This window comes from Pyrus communis, chromosome 2, assembly GCF_041283825.1.
Source record: "Pyrus communis isolate YQ-2024b chromosome 2, ASM4128382v1, whole genome shotgun sequence".
Lineage (NCBI taxonomy): Eukaryota > Viridiplantae > Streptophyta > Magnoliopsida > Rosales > Rosaceae > Pyrus > Pyrus communis.
In genome coordinates this window covers 4,127,670-4,136,786 of record NC_142566.1, presented here as the reverse complement: position 1 = coordinate 4,136,786, position 9,117 = coordinate 4,127,670, and the positions used below count along the sequence as shown (strand labels likewise).

General features: G+C 39.2%; 1 pseudogene; it reads left to right on the top strand.

Annotated features, from left to right (window-relative positions):
• The first annotated feature begins 406 nt into the window (after positions 1–406).
• Positions 407–2,520, top strand: LOC148698373 (uncharacterized; annotated as a pseudogene).
• The last annotated feature ends 6,597 nt before the right edge of the window (positions 2,521–9,117 follow it).

Here is a 9,117-nt window from a genome sequence, read left to right as displayed (position 1 = left end):
ATTGTAATCTAGTATACAATTCATGCCTTTATGCAATAGTGGTTTCAGTAAAAGGTCTTCTAAACAAAGCTTGTAACTTATCTTCCGTTTCCACTATTTCACCTGGTAGAGTTCGCTCCGAACTTCTTACCCATTTCAACAACTGCATGTTGAAAATCAATGTCAAAGTTAGGCAAGGAAAGTTAGGCAATGTTAGGTATGGTTGAATAAAAATTATTAGGTGCAATTAATGTGTTTTGTGTGGTAATAAATAATCTTAGTTTAATCATTTGGTTTGCTATAAATACCTAAGTTCTCAAGCATTGTAAATCATCCAAGGAGAAACAAAGCCTAGAGCTAAATAAGAAAAGCTTTGCTAATTAGTTTGTTTTGTGAGCTTTCTTTTAGTGTGTGCTCTATTTTCTTCTTCTTGGGATCATTAGAGTTATCTTGGATACTCTTCTTATTCAACAATTGGTATCAGAGCCAAGTCGGTCAGGGATCGTTCTTGGTAGAGCATTGGTTGTAAAGTCTCTTGAAATTCCGAGTATGCTCTGTGGTTGCAGTTTTCACTGATCTTCCACATCAGAAAAGGTTTCTTGAGATTATTGCTGGGGTTATCACAAACCTTGAGAGGGAGCTTCTTTGTGTCGAGAGTAGTGTATTACTCTGCACGGTAATCACTCAAGCTTGTTCGGTGTAGTCAAAGTCTTGCCGATACGATGGGTGATCTTCAAGTTGTTGGAGGAATCAAGAAGCTCAACAACCAAAACTATAACACGTGGGCAACGTGTATAGAGTCTTACCTTCAAGGTCAAGACTTGTGGGAGGTTGTCGGTGGTAGTGAAGTTACACAACCGGCAGCGGAAGATGCTAACGGCGTCTTGCGAAAGTGGAAAATTAAAGCAGGCAAAGCGATGTTTGCTTTAAAGACCACAATTGAAGAAGAAATGTTGGAGCACATTCGGGATGCCAAAACGCCAAAGGAAGCATGGGACATTTTTGTTACACTCTTTTCGAAGAGGAACGATACAAAATTGCAACTTCTCGAGAATGAGCTGCTATCGATGGTACAACGCGACATGACGATTGCCCAGTACTTTCACAAGGTGAAGTCGATATGCCGCGAAATTTCAGAATTAGATCCAACAGCTCCTATTGGGGAAACCAGGATGAAGAGAATAATTATCCATGGTTTGAGACATGAATATCGAGGGTTCATTGCCGCTATACAAGGATGGCCAACACAACCATCGCTTGTTGAGTTTGAAAATTTGCTTGCAAGTCAAGAAGCTATGGCCAAGCAAATGGGAGGAGTCTCACTGAAGAGTGAAGAGGAAGCGCTCTACACCAACAAAAGCAAATGCACCTTCAAGCGGTACGCTGGTGGTGGATCTAAAAGAAATGGTGACAAGGAAAAAGGTCATCAAGGAGGAGGGAGTTCTCGGCCAGGGGGAGCTCCGAAGTATCACGGCAACCGTGGTCAGTCCCAGAATAATAAAAGATTTGAGGGCAAGTGTTACAATTGTGGAAAGAATGGCCACATGGCAAAAGATTGTTGGACGAAGAAAGAGCCTGTTGAAAGTAATACTGCTACTTCCAGTTCGAAGGAGAATAGTGAAGATGGCTGGGATGTTGAAGCATTATTCGCTACGGAGGAAGAAGAAGAATTAGCCCTCACGGTAACAACACCAGAACGCATTGACTACAAAGATGATTGGGACGTCATTGCGTCTCTAGCCCTGGAGGAAGAATGGGATGCAGAAGCATCATCTTGTTGGTGCTCAGAAAATGAGGCGTTGCCCGACCCAAAAGATTTAGAAGATACATTGCAAGGGAAACTGGGAGACCAAGCTGCCCAAATCCAATCAAGTCCAGATGAGCCTGAAGATTTGCTTGCTGGAGACGATGTCGAGCAAGAAGTACCTAAGAGTCCTTGGCAAACAGGTGTGTACCAACAACCACAAGAAGTTAGACCTAGTGAAGTGGAAGTATCAACTCCACAAGCACAACTAAGAAGGTCAACAAGAGTACGAAAGCCAAATCCTAAATATGCCAATGCTGCCATAACTGATGGAGCACCAAAAGAACCTGAGGTGTTTGAAGAAGCATCACAGAGTTCTGAATGGATAAGAGCTATGGAAGAAGAAATCACTGCGCTTAAGCAAAATCAGACTCGGGATTTGGTGCCAAAGCCAAGGGATATGAAACCCATATTCTGCAAATGGGTGTACAAGATAAAACGTCGTCCTGATGGTTCAGTTAAAAGGTACAAGGCTTGGTTGGTGGCTCGAGGCTTCTCTCAGCAATACGGACTAGACTATGATGAAGCGTTTAGTCCAGTAGCAAAGCTTACAACCGTACGAGTCCTACTTGCACTTGCAGCTAACAAAAATTGGAATCTATACCAAATGGATGTGAAGAATGCTTTCTTGCATGGAGAGTTAGATCGGGAGATCTACATGATGCAGCGAATGGGCTTTGAAAGTAAAGTTCATCCCGAGTACGTGTGCAAGTTGAGGAAAGCACTCTACGGTCTAAAACAAGCACCAAGGGCGTGGTATGGTAAGATTGCTGAATTTCTAACACAAAGTGGTTATTCAGTAACACCTGCAGATTCCAGCTTGTTTGTCAAAGCCAATGAAGGAAAGCTAGCTGTCGTGCTAGTGTATGTGGATGACTTGATCATAACCGGTGATGATGAGGCAGAAATTCTTCGGACGAAGGAGAATTTATCAGTCCGTTTCCAGATGAAGGAACTTGGCCAACTCAAGCACTTCCTTGGTCTAGAGGTTGATCGCACACAAGAAGGAATATTTCTCTGTCAACAGAAGTATTCCAAAGATTTATTGAAGAGGTTCGGAATGCTCGAATGCAAGCTGATCTCTACGCCGATGGAGCCAAATGTCAAAATGAGTGCACATGAAGGAAAAGATTTGGAAGATGCGACGATGTATCGACAATTGGTAGGTAGTCTGATCTACTTAACCTTGACTCGACCTGACATTTCTTATGCAGTTGGTGTGATGAGTCGGTACATGCAAAATCCAAAGAAGCCTCACTTGGAAGCAGTTCGACGAATACTGAGATATGTGAAGAGTACAATTGACTATGGTCTTTTGTACAAGAAAGGTGAAGACTGCAAGTTAGTTGGTTACTGTGATGCTGACTATGCAGGAGATCATGACACCAGGAGATCAACAACTGGGTATGTGTTTAAGCTTGGTTCTGGAACCATCTCTTGGTGTAGCAAGAGACAGCCGACGGTATCATTGTCAACCACAGAAGCAGAGTATAGAGCAGCAGCAATGGCAGCTCAAGAGAATGTATGGCTGGTACAATTGATGAGTGATCTACATCAACCAGTAGATTATCCAGTACCATTGTACTGTGATAACCAATCGGCCATTCGCTTGGCGGAAAATCCAGTCTTTCATGCAAGAACTAAACATGTGGAAGTGCACTACCACTTTATCAGAGAAAAAGTTCTACAAGAAGAGATTGAGATGAGACAAGTCAAGACGAATGATCAAGTTGCGGACTTGTTCACAAAAAGTTTAAGTACAGGCAAGCTCGAAAATTTTCGCTGTCTGCTCAGCACAGTGCAAAGAATGAAAGCTGACATTGAGGGGGAGTGTTGAAAATCAATGTCAAAGTTAGGCAAGGAAAGTTAGGCAATGTTAGGTATGGTTGAATAAAAATTATTAGGTGCAATTAATGTGTTTTGTGTGGTAATAAATAATCTTAGTTTAATCATTTGGTTTGCTATAAATACCTAAGTTCTCAAGCATTGTAAATCATCCAAGGAGAAACAAAGCCTAGAGCTAAATAAGAAAAGCTTTGCTAATTAGTTTGTTTTGTGAGCTTTCTTTTAGTGTGTGCTCTATTTTCTTCTTCTTGGGATCATTAGAGTTATCTTGGATACTCTTCTTATTCAACACTGCACTCTCGCCGCCTTAATTTTTTCCATGACTTGATACATCGGTGAACCAGTACACACAGAAGACCAACCCACTTGGACCGTAGCTTCACAACCTTCTCTCACGGACCACCTATCTTCATAACGAAAAATCACCACCTTCTTGTTCCATTGCTTGCAGGATCTCATTAAAGTCACCCAGAGAACACCAAGGCAATGATGAAATGTCCTTAAGATTGTGGAGCAAAAAATAATAAAGAAAACTTTGAAGATAACAAGTAAACTTTTACTCATAACAGACTAGAATGCCCTCATCAAATGGTGCGAGGTTCACGTCTGTTATACATGCAATTCAACCATCAAGAAGACCTAAGCAGTTTATTGAGACTTCTTCAAGCTCTTATGCCCATGATGGTAAAATAAGTCAAAGATATTAAAGATATGATTAATAACAAAATCATATCTTTAAAGCTTTCTCCATTGAAGACAACTCAATCAAGTCAAAATTACAATAAATCCAATCAAGTATTCTATAAGACAATTCCAAGATATTATTTAATAAAAATATTATTAGGATAATTTTTTCCTACCACACTTTCCCCATAAATACCAAATTTTGATAAGCTTTTGCTGTTGAATAAAGTTGTAAACTCTCTTTTTTATTTTTTTATTTTTTTATTATTATTTTTTTCTCTTCCTTCTAGAAATTACTAACTTGAGGACAAGATCGACCTAGTGGGACCAATGTCACTTGCTAATGGGACAGAGGTATGATAATTATAGCGATCGACTACTTCACCAAATGTGATGAAGCTAAATCCGTGGCGACAACTACCCGGACAGACATAACATCATCTGCTAAATACGAATCTCGCATTCCATCATCACCACCTAAACTCCATTTAGGCTTATCTGAGCAGTTCGAAGTCTCAAGAAATTGCCAAACAATTCCTCACAGGCTAATGACTATTTCAATTGTTTGGCAGTCTTGTTTTGCTCAACTGCACTCACAATGACTTTCGTGCTCTCTAGTGTGAGAAGGTAAACTAATCACCAACGAGTGTCAAAATCAGAGGAGGTTCCTTGAACTGCTCTCACAAGAGCCATCGATTACGATCGATGAACTAACAAAAAACTGCTACCTGAGAAAAATTTAAATCTTTAACTGGGTCATTTGTTCCATCTTTTTAAACCATATTTTGTAAACTAAATGATGTGATAGATGATGGTTAGATTCCATTTTTAATGATTAGTAGAAAGAATCAAACCATCAGCTGCCGCATCATGTGGTTTAAAAATATGGTCTCAAAAGATGGTCGCTCTAGCATCACCAAAAAAAGTTTACGAATAAGTTTCACAAAAAAGAAAAAGGAGGTAAAGTTGTGACTCGCCACACACGTCATTAGTTGGCTCGTTAAGATTAGTTCCACCGGTTTAGGGAGGGCAAGGGTTAGACATTTAACTTCCCTTACTATTCACTCTGAATAGTACTTGCCTTTGTGCACTTCCACCTGTTAGATAAGGGCAAAGACAAGGGCAAGGTGATTGATATTCACAAAGCAAATCTTGGTTTTCGTTTTCTTTGTGACGGGCCTGAAGAGGGGGGGACATGCCATGTATCTGCTTGGGAACATGTATTCTTAGGGCTATTGTGGATGTATAATGCAATTTCAATAGTAATATTCCATTTCAGCTGGAAAATGCAATCAGACGTGTCATGTTCTCCTTAGATTTCCGATTAGATTTTCAACCACTTTCGTCATGCTACGTGTCATTATCTAATACTAATATCCACTCATATTTTTTTATTAGATTGTTGACCATTTTTATAGTGCAACGTGTCCTTTATCCAATCTTCTGGTTTCCTCATATTTCTCCGTAAAAACCCTTCAAACCACCACATACTCACACCAAGCCTCCTCCATTCTCCTTACTCATCTCAACCAACCCTCAAGCAAAATAACGTCTTTGCCAATTGACCAAATTGCCTTCTCAGTCATGTTTTTGTTAAAAAAAATGATTTGGAAAGTGGAAACAAATATAGATGGTCATAGTAAAAATAATTATTGAGTTGTGAGGTTGATATGAAGAAGATGGTTGGGTTTTTATAGAATAACAAAAAAAAAAAAAAAAAGATCCTAATTTTTTCAATTTTTAATTCTTTTGTCGTTGGATTAATCTTGGCTATTGATTTTATACTCATCTGAAATCCGACTCACCTGAAAATGCCATGCGACACAAATTAACTTTGTAAAAAAAAAAAAAAAAATTACCATTGGAAATCCAACGTCCAGAACATTTGGCTATTAGAATCCAACAACTCACAGCTTGCCACGTCATAAAGCTGTTGGTGGTGATTGTTAGACTGTGGCAGGCCGAAGACAGCTAAAGTTATCGGGCCATTGGCAGAGTTCACGTGTACATTGTATACGCTAGATACAAAAAAAATTAAACCGCGTGGTTGACGTCATGTTGATGTCAGCCTTGCCCACTGGGCGGGCTTTACATGGCCCCCATTTACCAACATGTTAGATTGTTGCAACGAGCCACAGGATAGCAGAAGTTGTTAATTCACTCGTCAAGTTCATGCATGCATTGCACATGCCAGACAAAAATAAATAAGTAGATATCACGTAGTTGATGTATGTTGACATTACCTTTGCCAAATGGCGTAAGGGCATGGGCCCAAGACAGCTGAAGTTGTAGGGCCACTGGCAGAATTCACGTGTAAATTGCTTACGCCAGAACCAATAATAAAGAAAAAAACACTTGGTTGACATCATGCTGATGTCAGCCTTGCCTATTGGGCGGGCTTCACATGACCCACCATTTGCCGTTGTATTGAATTGTTGTAAAAAGCCACATGATAGCAGAAGTTGTCGGTCCACTAGCCATTTCACGCAGCATTGCACGCGCTAGACACACACAAAAAAATAAAAAAAAATTAAACCACATGGCTAACGTATGTTGACATTAGCCTTGCCAAATGGTGCAAGGGCATGCATAAGTTACACTAGAGTTTCGGCAGGCTCCTCATGCCCCACCACTTACCCTCTTCTTTTAGGCCGACTGTAGTAATTTTTTGGGTTTGCGAGGCAACTTTAGGGGGTGGACTTGCTCTAAAGTTTTTTGAGTTCTAATGTAATCAAGTCCACTCATTGATGGAAGGCATAGCCAAGGTCATGTGAAGCCTACCTAAACGCCTAAGTAACTTATGTCCGACCTTGCGACTTCTGGCATAGCTAATGTCAACATACGCCAGCCACATGGTTTAATTTTTTTGTGCATGGTGCATGCAATGCACGCGTGAAGTTGGTGAGTGGGTCAACAACTTCTACTATTGTGGGGCTCGCTGCAACAATCAACGGCTCTATGACGTGGCAATTTGTGAGTCCTTTAATTTCCAACAGTCAATGATCTGGACCGTTTGTAATAGAGATAAGGTATACTTATGAGCCAAGCTTTAACAAACAAGTCGAGTTTGAACCAAATTCGAGCTATCTGATAAAAAGATACGAGCAGTTCACTAGTTTTATGAGCTAAACATAGCAAAGCTCTATATCGACTTATTTCATTAACGAGTCTATTATTTTGTTTGATTTCAACTCTTTTCATTGAAAATCGAGTTTAGATAAGCAAAAAAAAGCCGATTCGAATTGCTTCGAGCATATTAAAGCCCTACATGTGGTGTTCACTTTATGAAAATTGTGGTGTTTTGTTTTGAATGCGAGAACAATTAACAAGAAATAAGGGTGCTAGGTCAATTTCATTCCAAATCCATAAACAAAAGACATATGGCCATAATTGAGGGATTGGAGGAAATGGGAAAGATTAAATGGTAATTGTTATAAAATTAGCTTAGGTTACGTCTGCCAATCTATCACCACTATTTTAGGTAATTTAGATATGTCTCTGTTATATTTTAAGAGCTGTTGGGTTTGAATTAGCTGCACAATGAGTCAAATATCATAATTTAATATTGAATTAGCCATTTACATAAGTTGAATATAAAATCTAACACTTATTGAATCAAGAGATTTACTACTAGATTGTGGTAGCATATAAGTCGCCCTTATTAAGTGTGCAACAATGTGCAAATCAAATGAGACGGGCTTGACTCACTCTCATATTGGCCTAACTGGCCCACGAAGCCCATTTCAGGCCAAAATGTCTTTTAATCGAAGAAGGAGGAAATAATCGATATATTTGGGGAGTGGGGACCTCACTGGATCCTCTTTGTGATGATCTCGAGAATCCTCAAGTCATATTCGTTCATCGTATATCGTGCGGTCAGAAATGATTGTAATTTTTTTTTTCAAGCCTTACAACTCAAAACAAACATATACAAACTCAACAAAGCCTTCCACACTCTTGCTCAAGAGTGTGGAAGCAGAATTGTATTATATGGTTCAACAAACCTTCAACAGCTACAACATGTAGATTGTCTTCTACACTCTTTCTCAAGAGTGTGGAAGCAAAATCATATTATATGGTTCAACAAACCTTCAACAACTACAACATGTAGATTGTCTTCCAAACTCTTACTCAGGAGTGTGGAATCAAAATCGTATTATATGGTTTAATAAACCTCTAACAACTACAACATGTAGAATGCCTTCCACACTCTTACTCAAGAGTGGGGAATCAAAATCTATATATGTGGTCTCTCCCACATTTTCTCGTCCATGGTTCACAAAAAAAAAAAAAAAAAAAAAAATTTATGCCAAAAATAAATTCGAAATTAATTAATTAATAATTATTTAATTAATTGTTATTATTAATTAATCAATTAATTAATTGTTAATTATTAATTATGACATGTGGAGAAGGTCAACAAAACTTCAACACATAGGAGATAACTACAACATGTAGATTGCCTTCCACACTCTTGCTCAAGTGTGTGGAAGCAAAATCAATTTATGAAGTCCTAGAAAATGCTTCCCACACTTTGAAGGGTAGAACTTCCCACACCCTTGAAGGGAGGGAGCTTCTCACACCCAAGGGAGAGAGCTTCCCACACGCTTGAAGGGAAAAAGCCTTTACACACTTTAAGGGAGAAAGCCTCCCACACCTTGAAAGAAGGAAGCTTCACACTTTGCCTAACTACAAAAAATTCAAAAAGCCTTTCACACTCTTGCTTAAGAGTGTGGAAGAAAAATCTATTTATGTGGTTCAAAAAAGCTTCAACCGAAAGCTTCAACAAAAAATTCAAAAAGCAT